Consider the following 18,829-nt stretch of genomic DNA (forward strand, 5'->3'; position numbering starts at 1 on the left):
AAGAGACTTACCAATTGTCACATTTTTTGCTTTGAATCCTAAATTCTGCTTCTTCCACTGCTTGGCCACATGCATGTCAGATTTACGCAAATCTAGTGGCTATAGCACTCCGTGCCCAACCCGCCACCGCTACGCTCATTCCGTGATCCGCCAAGAGCACCGGATGGACTACATGCTATTTCAGTTGGTTGGAGGCCAGGCGTATGGTGGAAAGGGGACTTTAGAGTAGGAGTACAGTAATCTCTATGGTGAACAACATTTCCTTACTCCTATGTCCTGTCCCCTTTTCTCCATACTTTTGGGAGAGTATCAAACACTGGTCTACCCCAGGGAGGCAGCAGGTGTGGGGGGATTTCACTGTTGCAAAAATGTTTCTCTAAACTTCCTGCCTAAACTGAATGTCTGCCCTATGACGTCAAGAGAATAATGTCTGTAAAAAGCTAACAGGGAGGCCCAAGTTTAGTTTAGTTTAGTGTGTTTATTTGTAAAGCGCAGCCGAAACCTAAGATAACTGGGTGCTAAATCTTGAAGATCAACAGTGGTTACAGAATGTTGCACATACAAAGGAGGTGAGTATAATACAGTACAGTGAGTGGTTTGAGGGAACTGGTTACAAAGTGGTCTGAAGTGAAGTACAATAGGTTGTGACGGGACCAGGTTACAAATTGGTTTGCCGTAATCAATACATATATTTAAGCCAACTAACAGTTAGCAGGCTGATTTACGAAAGACTTAAGTAAGGTGATTGACCCGTTGGGTATATTTAAAGTCACTGCAATGCAGATGGCTTCCCATGGCACATGCTTCTAAAAGGCCACCACACTGCTATTTGCCCTTGTCAGATGAGCATGAGGGCCAAGAGGAGGGTCTTTAGACTGAGCAATGATAGGCATGTGACATACAAGAAACTATCCACCTGGCTATGGTAGCCTTTATTGACTATTTGCACAGATGGACAACACCGAATGTAACAATCTGTCTGAGGGTCGATGAGGTCTGGTCCTCTAGAGATAAAACCTCAAAGCCTGGCAGACATCCAAACAGGGCAGGGTTCGAACAGTCTCTGTTTGGGGGATCAGGAAAAAAGACTGCTAAGGAGATTTCATGATCCATGTGAAACACCAAGTACCTAATTCATGGAAGTGTTTTATAATAGTGCAATCCCATAGGAAAACGTTCCATGAATCATGCCCCAAGAGTACTTTCGTCAGAAAAGAAGGATGTGTCCACAGGACCTATTGTCCTTGTTAAAGAAGAGGGAAGGCTCCACGGCCGAAAAGGCTTGTAATTCACTGATTCTACTACTCAATGTGATTGCCACTAGAAAAGCTATTTTCCACAACACCAGTTGCAAGTCTATTGATAGGTTTGAATGGGTTTATGTGTCAATGTCATTAATACAACATGAAGATCCCACAAAAGGACTGGTCTATGCATAGGGGTAACCAGAAGGAAGAGCCCCCCCAAAGTGGCATTGAACTGGGCATGAAAGAGATCATTCTGTCATCATCCAAGAGAGAAAAAGGTATGTTCTGTAAGAGGAGACCCGAGTCCCCGATGGATCAAGACTTGATAGGAAGGAGAGACCATCATCTGTTGAGGCCTGTAGGGGGTCTTGGGATCTTTCAAGCATCGAGTGTCAAAATCCTAGCTACTTGCTTTTATTTCCACACCGAGTGAAAGGCTTCCTGGTGACATCCATTAATGTCAGACTATCCTCTGATAGACCAAGGTGGACAAAAGTTAGTTCATTTTTTCAGTTACTAGGTGGATAAGGAAAGCATTTGAGGGCAAGGATATAGCACCTTCCTGCCTCATTGGTGAATCAGGTCTGGAAGGAAGGGGAGAAGGAGAGTTGTCGGAGTACCATGATCAGTAGGTCGTAAAACGTATGCCTCTTGGGCTAATGGGTTGATCAGGAGAATCTTGTCATTTCTTGGAGTACCTGAACCTAAGAAGAATCTTGGCAACTGGGGGGAGAGGAGAGAAGGCTAAGTGAACAAGTTGTTCCAGAGGATCGAAAAGGCATTTCTGTCGCCTCCTTCCCTTTCAGGAATCATACAGCAGACAGATCTGCTAAAGGGGTCCACTTGTTGGAAAAGATTTCCAACAGGACCCATTCCTTGAGCTCCCACTCATGATTGGCTGAAGGCCTCCTGCTTAGTGCATCTGCTTGATCATTGTTCATTTCTGCCAGGTGACCTGCCTGAAGGGAAATATTGATCCTCTGGGCCCAGTCCCACAGGTGTGCTACCGCAGCACACACTATTTCAGATTTGCAACCCCGTGTTTGTTTATGCAAAACATTGTTACCACATTGTCTGTGAGAAGGAGTACACTGAAGCTGTTCACTACTAGCAGGAATGCCTGCATGGCTAGGAAGACCACTTTGGCTCCAAGAGGTTTATGTGCTCCACTGAATCTTCCTCAGAGTGCACCCCTCCCCCGCCATGTCAGAGAAAAGTCTGTCACCACTGTAAGGTGATGAAGAGGATCCTGAAAGCTAGTTCCCACCAGAAGATGTTCACCATCTAACCACCAGAGAAGGTCCTCCCAGAGCCAACCTGGAATGAGGGCCACCTTGGATTGGGGATCCATGTATGGTCCCAACATGGCACCAAATTAAGCTTCATGTAGCATATTCATAGCCCGAGGACAGGTAGAACACAGGTGGCCATAAGCCCTAGCAGCCCTAGCAGATGCTGGAACCATCAGGCCATCATTTGAGAAGGACACAGAAATAGTGATACTGTCTCCAAGACATCCCTGACTCCGTAGAAAAGACCTTGCCTAAAGAAGACTCCCATAGGAACCCTATACACTCCAGTTTCTCCGTTGGTGTCAGGGTGGATTTGTTTACATTGACTGACAGACCCAGACAGAACATGAGGTACGTAAGGCACTGAAGGTGGGAGGCTGCTCAAACTGGGCTAGTCATGAAAATAGGGATACATGTGTATACCCCCTCAGATGAAGGAATGCTGCCAACACCACCATGAACTTGGTAAAAAACCATTGGGGCCGAACTGAGACAGAAAGCAAAAACTCTGTATTGAAAATGGTCCCCTCTTATGGAGAACCAGTGGTAACATCATAAGGGAGTCAAATGTGGAGATGCAAATATACGTGCTGCAAGTCTGTGGCTTTTCCAGTTGCCTAGTTGGAGGTAGGTTTGTATGAAAGTAGGAGGTATCATCTTGAATTTTTCTCGGGGCTAAGCAAACATTGAAAGGGAAAGAGGTCCAGAACCATCCACAGACCAGCCATGTTTTTCTTCACAATGGTAAAGCACCTCGAGTAGAAACCCAACCCCTTCTCTGCTCTAAAGATAGAACCCCCTCGATTGCCTCATATGTAAAACGTTCTGAAGCTGCTGCAAGAGTGGTTCTAAGCATTTCAGAAAAAGGGGGAGAAGCAGGGTAGAGCAAGGTGATATCCCCGGCTTACTTTCAACTGGGTCCAATGGACTTTGGTAAGCCTCCTCCATTCCACAAGATAACAGATCCTGCCTCTCACTCGAAAGTCATGAACCTCCACCCTCACATCCCTTAGACTGCTTAGGATCTGAAGAGGGGTGCGGCTGAGAGAAAATTCTCCTAGGAGAAAGGAGTGGGTTATTTATGAATGGGGTAGTACATGGTTTGTCCAGTGCATCCTGCTGATCATGATACCCCCTGAATTCTCCAGACTTTTTCAAGGAGAATGATTGTCCATGCAGAACTGAAGAGTCACTGTGGATTGCGGCTCCGTGAATGAAGCAAAAGATTTTGTCATTTGCACACCGGTCATCTTATTATTGAGTTCCTCGTCCATATCTGGACTAAATAGTTTCATACAACTAAACAGCAAATTCAAGCTACATTGTTGGACATCAGACTGAAATTCTGTTGATTTGAGGAGCGGCTGTCTCCAAAGAGCCGCCTTCATGGGCATGCATCGTGCAGTTGTATCCAAGGGATGGTAGGAGGCTTCTATCAGGTCTTGGGGAACTTGACGAGCCCCAGCTAATCCTAAACGGAAACCCAGTCAGGAGGGAGGAGAGAATCACAATCCCTTAAATATTTCCAACATTTTAGATTGTCAGCCAATATAACTGCCTCTGCATTTGCCTGCCTAAAACCTAGTACTGTATTCTGGTGGACCCTTTTTCTGGTCATGTCTAGAATGTGGTCTTCACATCCCACCTGGCCATGAAACATTTTAGCTGACATCGGCACCTCATCTGCGTCATATGGGAGCAGCGAAAGTGGTGGTGGGGAGAGTCCTTGAGAAAAGGAGGAGGGGAAGGCACCATAGGGAGTGCCCTGGTATCTGCTGAAGGAGCAGGGGCTGGCTGTGAAGAACCAGTCAAAGCTATTGGCTGTGGAGCCTGTCGAGGCGTATCCTGCTAAACACCTGGCTGAGGATCAGGGAGGGAGCACAACTGGCCACATGAGGTCCTTGAAGTAGTGCCTCTTCAGAACGGAGTGCATGACGTTCCAGAACATCTAAAACAAACTATGTCCTCTCTTTCACACTGTTGGCCATTCCAACGGGGCGGGGGGATAAGTTGGACAAGGATCTAGTGGGAAGGGCCAGAATGAATCTATCCAAGTCACCCATTCCTGCAAGCTGCGACGTTGCCAGTGAGGCATCCGCCGAAGACTGCTCTGAGTCGGAGCCGGACACAGAAATGGCAGAAGAATGGTGCACCATTGGGTTCCACAACTCAGGTGTGGAACTGGCAAATGTATTTGCCACTTAGGTCCCAGAAGGACAGAGCATGGGGACTACCGCTTCCATGGGCCTCCAAGGACTCTTCAGCACTGGCCCGGTCAGCAGAACAGGATTGGCCTCAGGAGACCTCATGTGAAGGCCACTAATGCAATGGCTAGGTTAGGCTTCTGAAGGAATCCACCTCACTTGATCAACCTCCCAAAGGGAGGCGCCTGAATAAGATACTGAGGAAATAGGGGAAAAGGGGCTTGGGGTTTACTCACCTTCTTAGCCTTAGCAAATCTTCTTATGTAATCTAGAGGGGAAGACCAGAAGACCTCTTCCCACTCTGCCAACCGAACACAGCATGAGGTCCCAGTGCAGGTTGAAAACCCTGCTTTCCCGGCATACACTGGAGACAGCGGGGGCACAAGAAAAAAGAAATGCAATAAGTACTGTGGAGCAGTGGCAAAAGAAAAAATAAGAAAGCTGCATCAGGTGTCTGACCTGTATATGACAGAAAGATAACTGAGGGGAATGAGCACACGGGCAGAGGCTAGGGTATGGCTGCGCACAGCATTGGGCGGTCTTCCGCCGTGCATAAAACTATTGAAGGCAAAACGCACCAGGGCTTTCTAAGGCTCCAGTAACATCCTTGCACAGCAGGAACTCCCAAATGTATGGAGAAAAGGAGTTGGGACTTAAGAGTATTTTGTTTGTGGTGCTGAAGTGTTCTTGTGGGATGGTCCAGCAAAGAAGACAAAGTAAAACACAAGGTTGGAAAAACAGGGAGGGGATGAGTGAAATCTGTGGCGAGTCAGAAGAACACAGACCTTCAGGTGACATTCTTCAGGATGATTTATTAAAGTAAGAACTAGAAGGCCTAACCTTCCCTATAACTATGGGTGGTCCCTACCTATCTTACTAAGGTGTCCGTCAGTCTATCGTGGAAGTCCAAATAAACAAGTCTGCTGTCCAAAGTTATCCTCACTGACCCTACACTATATAAACTAACTTGGGCTCGGAGAATGGCTCCCTTCTCCTTAGGATACTTCTAGTATCAGTCTGTAGATTAGTATAGAATCCTTAAAAAGCCTCTCGGAACTTCTTTGATCAGTCTCTGTAACTCTTCAAATGGACTGATGAATTTTCCTCCTTTAGGAATCTTCTTTATGGACCTCTTATATGTTTTACACTCCTGGTTGTGGTTCTCAGTATATCCCTGGATACATTTGTTGCTTGGGGTGGCTGTTCCCTTTGGTTTACTATAGGTCAGTTTACTTTGGTCTTTTTGACCATGTCTCTGTTGTACTACGTTGGCCTTTTCCCATGGTAGTATTATCACTGGTTGTCTCTCTTTATTCAGCTTTCAATAATTTGCTCTTTTGTGTTATCACAGGTTAAGTTCAAGTGAAACTTAACCTCTTTTACCTTTTCCCAGGGTATTGTGATCACTGGTTCTTCTCTTTCTTTCTTTAGCTTTTCAATAATGTGTTTTTTGGGTAGTATCAGACTTTAAATGTACTTGCTTCAAGATAAACTTTGCTTCATGACCAACACAGACGAGTTGGCTGTATGGTATCATGAGACCCTCTTTAAGGCCACCCGTGGCTCTCGTCCTCTTGGTTACCTTAGTCTTTGAGGGAAAATATCTTCTGGAGTCGGGTTCCTCGGAATCCTTCTCACTCGGTCTGCAACGCAGGTGCTTTTCCTTCACCAGTGTTTGCTTTCTCGAAGCCCCACCTCTCTTCCTGGTTTCTCGTCTCTTCTCATTGCTCTGGTGGTCGGATGTGGGACCGGACACCCAGTGGCTTCACTCTCACGGTGGTATTGGGAACGTTTTGCGGACCACCATTTATCCTCCTTCTTGGTATCACCGTCATCTGTTCTCGGGCTTCTGCCCTGCTGGATTCTCGCACTTCGAGTTCGCCATATCTCTGCCGTTCTGCTTTCTACTGTTGAGTGTGTTCAAAGCTTGCAGGCTTTATTGTTCCTGCTTCCTGCAGGTGTTACGCAGCTCATGGCCTTCCCGGGCCAACATCTGCATTCCTCTCTCTCTCTCCTATCTCTGTCTCTGGCTCATAAGATTATGGCCTCTCTGCAGAGTTTCTTCATCCCAGTCTTGATGTGAAAAGTATCTGATATTTGAGAGTATCCCATGTAGGCCAGAATGCGTACAGCTTTATGGAGTTCCTCACAGGAACGGGAGTCCTTGTGCCCTAAGGGGGAGTATCTCCCTCTGAGGTCCCATTTCTATCTACCCCAAGGGAGGGTATTGCGAAATGGGCTCACCTCCCTAGCCTCAAAGGCAGGGCCCCCTTCCCGCCCCACCCCCCCAGCCCCGGGGAGAAGAGACAAGTTCCCTTGATTCATCACAAAGTGCAATTGAAATATAAAGAAGGGAAATAGTGATAAAGAAAGGAAGAGGAGAAAAAGTGCAGTGGCAAGGGAGGTAAAAATTAATCATGACGAAAAGAAATCAGACCGCCAGTGCATATAGCAAACACCACACCCCCACAGAAAATGAAAGACATTGCAAGGTTACAATTCAATGCAAAATTATCTAAATGAATACTTTCACTATTTGTGAACTTTGCAATTTTACCATCATAGTAAAAATCAGAAGAGACACTCGAACGAATGAGGACACATTATCCAAAGTCTGGTACAAATGGTATAAAAACATGAGCCCCGATTTACCGGTAACAATGTTAACAAGATAAAGTGGTATTAGAAGAAATACAGTCTATTATTCTGATTTGTTCTTGAAATTCCCTGATGGAGCTCAAACCAAACCTGACCAGGGTTCTCATTCTTCTGACCCCCGAATAAAAGGAGCACCCAAGGCGAGTGCATACATCAATTCAGTGATTCTAAGAGCATTGAAAATTGATGGGTTTATTGGACCCGGGTTCATGTGCAATGTCAACATCTTCATGTGCCCAATGAAATCAAAGGATGAAAACAATTGACTCTGGAAGAGACAGACATGACACCTTAAACCTAAATGTGACTGATCATCAGTTGCTGGTGTCATTGCAAAAAATAATATGAAAATGTCAACTACGAGATATTTATGTGGGCGCATTAAGGGTTAATCACTTAAGCAATAAGCCCTTTGCAGGGGGATGGCAATACCGCAACAGGTAATGCCCAGGGCCCATACTTAATGCAGGCCCTTGGGCATTACCTGAAGCGGTAATGCCTCCCCTGCGAGGGGCTTATTGCTATTAGTACCTCGGCCCATAAACAATTTTTTCAGTTGTGAAATGCTCTGGCGTTTCGCAACTGAAAAAAAAGGCTGCCAAGAAGAGGAAACAAAGTTAATTCTCCCTTTCCATGACGGACATTAAAAATAGTTTTAAAAAAGTAAACAAACAAAATGGCCACCATGGAATGGGAGAAGGGACTACACACAGTCCCTTCTTCCTTTCCATGGCAATGTGTCGCAGATCTGGAACGAACATGCTGGGGGCAGAAGTGTACCCAGCGCGTCTGCTCCTGAAAAGGAACCAAAAAGAAGGTAAGTGGGGGGGGGAATCTGTGGATGAGGTGGGAGGGGGTGATGGAGCACTTAACTCGTTCCCCGGCGGGGGTAGATGGCAGCTTCCAGCCCCGAGGAGACTTCGAGCGACAGGATTACCGTCTGGTAACACCCCCCTTCGGTAACGCCCCTGTTCGGAGCCTGGAATGCGCCCCCCCCCCCGACGGTTACTAATTGTGTTTAATGCCCTCAAAGCCATGCCATTGATAGGATTCAAGGGTTAACAATCAGTGTAACGTGTGGACATAAATTACAACATTGGAGAGCAGGAGGTATCCATTTTATATGTGTCAACATGAATTTTCAGGTCATGTTTAACTAGGTTTACATGCATGCAAGGCTGTGCATTTACCATGGGAAAACAATACTTCCAAGCATTCCATGTTTAATTGAAGCCTTACCATGAGATATTGTGGCAATGTTGGTGACCATGGAGCATCAGTATTCCAACAATTGAAAGAAGACACAGAACCAGTCAAGTTCACCTTCCTTTCAGTTGCTAGCAACTGCACAAGTATCAATGTCATACACGTCGGCGGGTGGAAGACTGACTTGTGTCTGGGAAAAGCTCTGAATAGAACAGCGGTATAACCCTAAGCAGTGTGAAAGAACAGCAAACGCAACAGTGAAGCAGATCATAGCTGAAGGGCTAATATGTTTGTGCCAAAGGGGAAATGGAGGCGTAGGTCAGGAATAGTGTAGTGTACATTAGGATGTTGCCATCTGGCAGGGATACTAGCCTCTCTCTTTCTCAGCCTGAGCTCCCTTTCACAGTGCCAGGGAATAGCGCCCAGCATGCTTCTTGGCAGGTGCACACAATCCCAGGTTTATATCGCCCGGCTCCCTCCTTGTAAACTCCCTGGGATAAAGTGGCCTGCTCACTTTCAGCAATACAGTGCCCAGCTCACTTTGATAGTCTCAGGGGTATAGTGCCATGCTCACTATTGACGGTCTCAGGGGTGTAATGCCAGGCTCATTATTGACAGTCTCAGGGGTATAGTACCCAGCTCACTATTGGCCGTCTCAGGGGTATAGTGCCCAGCTCACTATTGATAGTCTCAGAGGTATAGAGCCATGCTCACTATTGACAGTCTCATGGGTACAGTGCCATGCTCACTATTGACAGTCTCGGGGGTATAGTGCCATGCTCACTATTGACAGTCTCTGGGGTAAAGTGCCAGGCTCACTATTGACGGTCTCGGGGGTATAGTGCCATGCTCACTATTGACAGTCTCGGGGGTAAAGTGCCAGGCTCACTATTGACAGTCTCAGGGGTACAGGGCCAGGCTCACTATTGACAGTTTCAGGGGTACAGTGCCCAGCTCACTATTGACAGTCTCAAGGGTATAGTGCCCAGCTCACTATTGACAGTCTCAGGGGTAAAGTGCCAGGCTCACTATTGACAGTCTTAGGGGTATAGTGCCATGCTCACTATTGACAGTCTCAGGGGTAAAGTGCCAGGCTCACTATTGACAGTCTTAGGGGTATAGTGCCATGCTCACTAATCCTTTAGGGGTTTAGTCCCTGCTAACCTTCACGGCCAGCACCTGATCCTCGTACCCTGTGATTGGGTTTTCTCTTCTATGGAGAGGCTCCCGTGTGCAGCTTTACCTCAAGGAATTAACATCCCACAGGTGCAAGAGGATGCGTAGACCTTCCAGGCCACTGCCAGGTCTCTAGGTTTTTCCAGCAGTTTCTTTCTCCCACCTCCTCTGGCCCCTCAGCATTCGCAGGTAGATCAGATTAGACTAACCTTGAAAGATCCAACAGTTCCCCTCCTGTGCTTCTCTTCACTTCTCTTCCTGGCATCTTGCTCACTGTCAGCTCCTCATAACGGACACACATGCTCCTGTCTCATTGGGGCTGTGTGTTCACTTCGAAATGAAAACGCTTGGTATTGGTTATGCTGATTGGTTTACTATGTTAATCAGGTAATCTTGTCCACCTAAAGTCATGTCATGGCGTACACCACTGATGCTTTAAAGGGCCTGGTGGCCATTTTAGGGACAGGCAGAAATCCTGCCTGCCCCATGAGGCTCCGCGCCTGCTCCCTGCATTTCTTGGGGGTGCACACATCTCCAACAGTGATCCATCACTGCAGGTCTTCTGGTGCATATTGGTGAGCAGGCTCTGGGAGGGAAGTGCTAGGGGCCAGTTAGGCATCCATTCAGCACAGGTGATGTAATATGGTGCCTGGGCAAAGTGCTGGTGAAAAATGTCAATCGTGTGCTTATTGCACGTCTCCCCACACCCTTTTCTCTGGCTGATGGTAGAGGAGCGCGGTTATGGGCCTAAAAAAATGGAGAACCAGACCAGGAGAAAGAAATCCTACTCCGGTCCACATTTGTGTTGTCCCCAGTTGATAGAGGGTTCAGGTACTGGGGATGACTGCGGTTAACAACCATGTCCCCTTTGGGTAGGCCACAGCACTAGACCGAAGGCCGCAGGAGGTTGGGTTTCCTGCTTCCCAGAGTCCTCAACAGACAAAGTCACTACAAGGACTTGATCACAATACCTTACCAGCTGGAAGGGGTCGTGCTTGTATCCCCAGCTTGAGATATTGAGGACCAATCCTTTCTAATACCCCAACGACTTTGTGGTGACCATCGCTTAGAGGTTTTTAGGTCTGCCTGCATGCCAACACGCTTTGTCTGCTCATTGAGTTCAGAGGGCAAACATTTGACATAGTGTGCATTCATGCCTAGTATGCAGCCTGCTGTGCAAACTAGCCTCATGTGCCCAAACCAGCTGTTAAATGCCCTTCACCTTTGTAGCACCCAAGATGCAGGCATTTAGTAGCCCATATAGGCCGCAAAAGGGCACTGTCCTTTAAATACGATGCATTAGAAGAAAGGATCAGGTTGCAGTAAAAGGAACCGACCAGAAATAAAGTGTAAACATAAATAAGACAAAGCAGTATAAATATTAAAAGAAGCATCCAGTGAATAACACAAATGAAAGGAATTAGCAAGGAAAGAGTAGGAGCTGGACTTTAAAAGCTAATCCATCAGCAGGAAGTTTGATGTTAAGAGGGAGGGATTTCCAGCATTGCAGAGTCATGGCAGAAGGCCTGAGCGGAGAGAGTTGACCCTCTGAACTGCAATGGCCAGTCTTTTCACTCCTGGTTCGATAACTAAATCTCGAAAAATTTAGCTTAACCGAGATGTGTTGTCTGTAAATCAGTGCCTTAAAAATAACGCAACACCCCTTATATTTTAGAGTGCCTGTCCCCAAGGGTCAAGAGGGCCAGATCCAAAAATAAGTGTTGTCTGCGGGTCCACAAGACTTTAATGGGAGGACAAAGCTTACTGACCCCCCCCCCCAAAACCCTTATGTATAAATTCTACTTGTGGCAAAACGGAAAAGACATATTGTGACGAAATGACTGCTGCTCTGCACGGATTCAAGGGTGAGTAGTGGCAACACTGCCTACTCGGCCACACACTACTACTAATCTAGCATAAAGGTGAAGCAGGCACAGCCCTACAGGTATCACTCCTTCGCCTTGTGTGCTAGCAATGGACGAAGGCAGGCTATACCTGCAGGAGAGGCTTGAACTGATAACAGGAGCACCCCAAATAGCTTTAGTACAATGGATCCAAAATAAACGAGTGTCCAATCAAGAGTCAATACAAATATAGACTTTCTAATCAAACAATAAACCATAATGAAATAATCAGAAAACACTAGAAGACCTCATCCTGGCAAAAGAAACAAAGAGAATGCAGACTTTTGTGAAAGGGCACTCAGGGGACATGAGCATGGTATTCACACAATAGATTGTCAGCCTTATCACTGTTCTAGGATATGTTCTTGTAGTAAAAGGCAGAGGACAGGGGTGCTTAAAAGTCCGTATGGCCCCAAAAAGTGGACTGGGGGCACAGGGCCTTCTCACCAAAGCTTTGGATTCTTGTGTTTGGCGGTTCAGCAGCTTCATTCTGCTTCCCGAGGCAGTGATTTGGTATTGGGCTGTTGAGCTGGCCGACTGGCTGCAACACACAGTGTGGTCCAAGCAGCAACGGATGGCACGTGGCACGGAGAAGCTTGGAGCAAGTAGGTGATGTCTGGGTCGGTGTAGCTCACACGTTGTTCAGTGCAAGGATCAGGGCCCAGACATGTTCCCGGACTTCTGGCATTCTGGAAGACTCAGTCCAGGCTCTCCAGTGGCCAAGAGAGTTTGTGGGTCTGCACTTCCACTCCAGGAAGTGGCGTGGCACCTAGAGGGATCCCTCACCTCCAGTGAGCAGGATCCTTGCTCCAGTGCACAGCCAGCAGAGATGCCTTGGTCCACATCAGTTCACTCCCACTGCTCCCTGGGGGTAGTTATGGGACAGAACTCACTTCTGCCTTGGGGAAAGGCTGTATCACCAATAGAGGTCCAGTGAATAATCTTCTGTGTCTTGAAAGTGCAAAGATGTATCAAAGGAGGAGAGGAAGGCCTCTTCTAAAAGGCAAAAGTCACAGTGCATTGAAAGCAAGCCTACTGCAAGGTGTCCAATCCAGGCTGTTCTAACAAGTGCCATTTGCCCTTTGACTTCATACCCAGAGTGCATTGCCTGCTGGAAGTGTGTATGTGGAGGGGGTTTAGCGAAACAGGCAGAGATAGAGAGACCCAACCGAAACCAAATTGGTGGAACCCTTCTCTCGGCCTGCCTCTCCTTACTGGCTACACTACCTCTGCCCCTTCTCATGACTGCAGACTTCAAATGCACTCCAGTGGCCAGCAGCCTGAAGTGAGCGTTGCTTTATTTCAGTGCAGCCTTTATAGCACTGGTTCCCAGGTGACATTGTGGGGAGGTTCTTGTGCCCTGGGAGGAAGGCGTTTGCCTTTCTCTGGGGATCAGAGAGGCAGCATCCTAGCCATTGTTCTGCTCCACAAGGCAGATATGGAAACAGAGCAGACACCATTACACATCAGTCTTGTCATACAAGGGCCCTTCTCACAGAGCAGACACTAGTGTGAGATCAAATTGTGGTGGATATATAATTGTGTTCTCTTAGTATTCACCACAACCAGGCATGACTTATGTTGAAGGATGTATGTATCACCAGACTGACTAAGGTATACAATTATTCAGTTTGAAAACAGAGGTGCAGAAGATTAAGAAGCCAACATTGTGTTCCAGTAGTGGTCAGGAACGCACATGTGACCTATGAACCTGCCCTATGCCAGTGCAGGGCTGGGGGTAACATGAGGCTGTCTCAGCAGAGGCACATGTGTGCACTATAATGTTGACATGGAGCAATCGTGAAATGGGGTCTGATTAGCAGAACCCCACCTTTCAGAGCCAGAATTACTTGCATCTTTTAATGATAATAAAAATGTAAAAAGCCAGGGCTTTCATACCCTCGCAGATAGCAATCCATTATCATATAGAGATTAGCTTTAATCACCTTTAAAGTCATATGAGTTTCACAGCAATTCCACAGTGAAACAAAAAATAAATGTAAACGCATAAATAGAACACCAGTCTCTGGTTATATACTGTCTACTTTAACAGATCATTTCTTAAGATAATACTTTAAGAGATACTTTGCAACAAAATGGACTACATTAAGATTCTGGATCAATTTGCACACACTCAGAGCTTGATTAAGCCTACGGATATTAAGGAGCTTGAGGAACGGCTTTAGATATCTAATCCTCAGATCCCTAATCCCATCATATAAAAACATAAAATGAGCCATCGTCTCTTCCTCTTCCCAAAAACATGGCAAATACTACTACCCAAAGCTTTCCAAGACTAAACTTCAGATAAAGTGCACATGCATAGGGAGGAGAAACAATGTCCAGAAATTCTTCACATCCAAATTCCGGGTTACACACTTGCCCGATGGCAGCTGTAAACAAGATGCCTCCATCCTAATGCGTGACAGATTAACAGCTGCTTATTTTAGAACAGACTTTGACTCGATTTTAATTGAGTGTGGATTATCGCAACTTGAACGAAGGCCGCCAACCAACTCTTAATATGCAAGAGTCGTGGAAGTAAGCGCCCCCTCCCCCCGGGGACATGACATATAATAAGGATTCCTTATACCTAGTCAAATTGGGAGAACCCCATACATTACAGGTCTAAGTCCCATTTCCTCAGTGATGGGTCTGAAATCGGTCTCTATATGCACCAATTAGTTTGGTGAACTTAGGCGGAGCACAGGCAACTTCTCTAGGAAGGTATTTTCAATCAATTGTAGCTAAGTCCTGGGCGTTGGAATATCCCCAAATGTCTGCCTTATACAATGCAGAGGATTTAGCCTGTATTTTCTATAGCTCAGCGGCTGGCAACACGGCCTCACCACCATACATCTTTGTCCAAATTTCCTTCCTCACCGACCCACTGTTCCTTTCTGAGCTAATACCTGCCTTAGTAAGTTGGGCACCCGAAAGACAATTTTCAGCAAACCTAATGCCAAAGTAATCGTAGGATGTCACTTGTTCTAATCTACTCCCATCCACACTTATATTCAATGGGTAATTCTTGGTAGGTTTGGGTCGAAAGATCATTGCCTTGGTTTTACTTATATTGATCTCTAGGCCCAAAATGTTACAGTTACCGCTCAAGCTGTCCAGAGTTCTCCGTATCCCCATCGCAGACGTTGACAAGAGCACCGCGTCATCTGCAAAATAAAAAGCAGAATTACGGTCATAACCCAATCTAGGTGGATCCAAGATATTTTCCATTAGTTCACTAATGACCTCGTTAATATGTACACAGAAAAGAAGTGGGGCTAGTACACATCCCTGTCCAACTCCCTTGGTAACGTCTAAGGGTCTGGTCAGTTCCCCCACCAAACCCCAACGGACAGCCGCTTGATTACTTGTACATAAAAGCTGAACAGTACCAGCTGTCCTGGAATATATGCCCCTTAGCCCCTGCCAAAGCTGATCTTCTGGGACGCCGTCAAAAGCAGTGGTCAGGTCGATAAACACTGCATATATCCCGACTTTTTTCAAAACTACATATTTCTGTAGAACAAGAACAAGTCTGAAGCCCTGATCTATCGTACTCTTGCCAGCCTGGAAACCTGCTTGTAGGTGGAGAATGCTATCCAGTGAGTTAACCACCTCTTGCAAGTGCTTAAGCAGGCATCCAGCAATATATAATTATCATAAAAGCACCCAAAGGGTTCAGTAAAATACTAGGAGAGGGCGTGCAGACGTAAAAAGAAAAGTCCCAGGCGTGATAAGACCATATTTTCGCGATTCCCTGATAAATTGTAGAGCAGAATACAGGACTGCCTTCAAAACATCGAGTATTAGTAGTAAGACCTTAAAGAAGTGCTTGGCCCGGAAAACCCAGAAAAAAACAGGGCCTGAGCGGTAGATAGAACATCAGAAAAATGGTATTTACCTGATGACCAGAAAGAGCTGATCAGGATGAGATATAATGAAGTGTGTGACGCAAGCTATACAAGAATACGTAAATTTTAAGCAAAATTCCAGCATTCTGACAGAGGAAACAAAAGTGTGGACTGCTATGCAGTGGGTCAGGAATAGACCACAAGTTTTAAAGGGTGAGACGTCAAGTAGACGAACATATGTCAAGCTTTTCCCCAATTCAGGAATTTAATCAGTTTAAATTCTGCTGGTTAATTTGAATCCTTGAGCAATTTCATCAGCTTAATCTTCCAAGGGGTAATTATGATCTTCGTTTTCTATGGCAGAGTCTAATTTGTTGAATTTGGGGTCCATACTTAAAAGGTAAAACAAATGTGGACCTCATCTAGAGTCAAAAGAACAAATACCAGTGATCTGTTACTGCATTGACCAATATACAGAGAATCAGTTTTTGTCCCAAAGTGAAATATTTCCCCATTGGCTGCCGTAGATGGGACAGCGTGGCAATAGATAGATATACCTGTTGCATGGCACAAAAAGTATATTTAAAGTCACTGATGCAGTGACAACCATGAACATTGCCAGAGGAATGACAGCAAGTGATTAGAGCAGTCACAGTCCCCGTATCATGTGGCACTTACGTAGAACATGGTGTGGGCATGCTAGATCTCCCATTCAAATGACATGTGAAACTGGCATTGGAGGACAACGGGAACAAAATTCATCAAGCCAAGAGAATTGAAATTGACCCGATGTCTCCGGCCAAGCCCCAGACTCAGGATCTTTCCTGTACTTCACCATCCTGCCACCATCACTGCTTTGATCACGAAGGGTGGAGCAAACGGCAGGGACCACATTGTGCCTCCTCTACTGACTGGGCCCAGTACTCTAGTCACAACCATGCTAGTTTACCTTTTAAGTGCTGAACGAACTAAAGGCCAGAGACTTGCAGTCGTGTTAGGTGTGGATATTTGTGCACAGTGGACTACTATTTCAGCAAATGATGTAGAAGAACCTAGCTGTAGATGTCCTCCCAAACGGGTCTAGATGCTGCAAAGACGGATATTGGGATAATTATCTGCCCAGGAATGATTTGTACCAATGCAGTATATTGCAGTGCACTAGAGAAAACAACATGAACAAGAGGACCAACAAAGTGGCAAAACTGTTACATTCCCCTTAAAATCATATATAGCAGATGAGTAATTTCATGAACCCATTGGTTGTTGTGAATGACGGCATATGCTGTGAGATGGCTGGCAACTAGAGGGCCATCAAACAATGCTTGCCCAGCTCGCCAAGCACCCTAGATAATCCAGATGTGGGCACTGCCAAAATGGAACAGTATTGCACAAGGGAGAGTTCATGAAGTAGCCCCTCCCTCTTCAGCACCATCTATATTAGCTTCTCAATGATCAACCCATTTGAGTAGAAGTTGGTTTATGTGTAGGACAGCCTCCATGCTCTTCCCAGAAAACGAATTCAAAACTCAAGAAGCGAGGGGAAGCATCTTCTGGCCATAAGAGGCATGAGTTTCCTCAAGCGACTGCATATGGACATGCTTTAGACCTCTCCAGCTTTAATTGCTCTATGTGTGCCACTGGTGTCTGAAGGCAAAAGGTAGAGAGAGAGAGATTTGGGGGTTCAGAGACCCTATTTTAGATCTTACAAACCTATGTGTGATGATGGTCAGAAGTGCATTAAACATACATAATTAGCGGTGTAGCAAATGCGTGCAAGTGGCTTGCATGGCTGTAACACACATTCTAAGATGGAGCGATGCCACAACACTGAGAAAGCACACAACTGCTGACACTGGAATAGTGGTAAAGGATTTTATTAGGCAACAGTAAAACTAACTATTTCATGGAAATTGTTTCGGGATAGCTGTAAACATAAAGGCTCGTGGGAAAGAAAGTAATTGAACTCAGGATTATGTACAAAGGGCAGCAAACAAAAAGGCTTCAGAAAGTTCTGGATAGCAGGGTCTCCTGCTTATCTGTTTCTATAGCTCAGTCCTCATCACTTCATCCAGAGACCACAAGGCCACACTACCTCTCTCAGGGTTAACAGCTTCCTCCCATCAGCAACTGTACCAAATGTCCACCCTACTTGGGGCTCTCCTTCTCTCTGTAACTTTCTCCCGTCTTCCAGGACCAAGGGCTCTCCCCCTTGTTACACATCCACTCTTCTAGAGATCAAAGTTACAGACTCTTAACTGAAGAACATCCCTCTTCTGGGCCCCACTGGAGCAACCCCTATTCTGGGGCTCAGGGGACTCTACTCTATGGTTATATATCCCATCTTCTGAGGATCAACGAACTTTCTACTTTTCATCCCCTCCCCTTGGGGATCAAATGTCTCTGGGTATCTCATGGCTGTTCTGCAAGGCCCCCCATTCACTGAAGCCCCCCTTTCTGGGCTTAATGGGGCTCTTCCTCTCCTCACTGGCGTACACCCCTCATTTCAGGTTCCAAGGGGCTTTTCTACCTTCACTGGAGCACACCCCTATTCTGCAGGTACCAGAGGCTAGCCTCTTCCTCACTCGATCACACCCCTCTTCTAGAGTATCAAGGACTCATCTCCCCCTCACTGGAGAACATCCCTCTTCTGGGCTTTCAGGGCCTCCCTTCTTCCTCACTGGAGCACACCCCTCTTCTGAACTCAAGGATTCCTCTTTTCCAGTGCTCTCCAACTTCCTCAACAAATAGCTCACCTCAGTCTGTGATTGTTAGCCTCATGTTTAAATACCTCAGATGATTGGTTTCATAGTCCAGGCCAGGGGACAGAAGACTTTAAAAGGCTTGCTGCCATTTTGGATTCCTTTGTTTATTTCCAGTGCAGGAGCTTGTATTTGCCTGCTGGTTGATCCTCCCTGGTCTTCTGGCTGTCCCCCTGCAAAGAGGTTCATTTGGGGGTGCCTAGTGTTTGAAAGGCCTTCATAAGGTCCAGGAAAACCTCTGATAAAGTTGCGGCCTGTGAAAAATCACTTGTCCTTTGGGAAGGGGAAGGAAACACTTCTCCCTTTAGATTCTGCAGTTACAGAGGAGAGGAAAGGCATTCTGCTTCACAAGCACTGCTACCAGGAATGGATGAACTTGGAAGCAGTCAGGCCTTTCCATTCAAGGATACACACAGGTTGTCTAAGGTCTATGTCAATGTGCTAGCTTTTCCCCATAGCATATCTTCCTCTGAATCCCAGGTAGACGTTCTGATATCTGCTCTGGGTTTTGGAGCTTAAACATGATACA

The sequence above is a fragment of the Ambystoma mexicanum genome, chromosome 13, assembly GCF_040938575.1.
Source record: "Ambystoma mexicanum isolate Mex_15411 chromosome 13, UKY_AmexF1_1, whole genome shotgun sequence".
In the NCBI taxonomy this organism is placed as follows: domain Eukaryota; kingdom Metazoa; phylum Chordata; class Amphibia; order Caudata; family Ambystomatidae; genus Ambystoma; species Ambystoma mexicanum.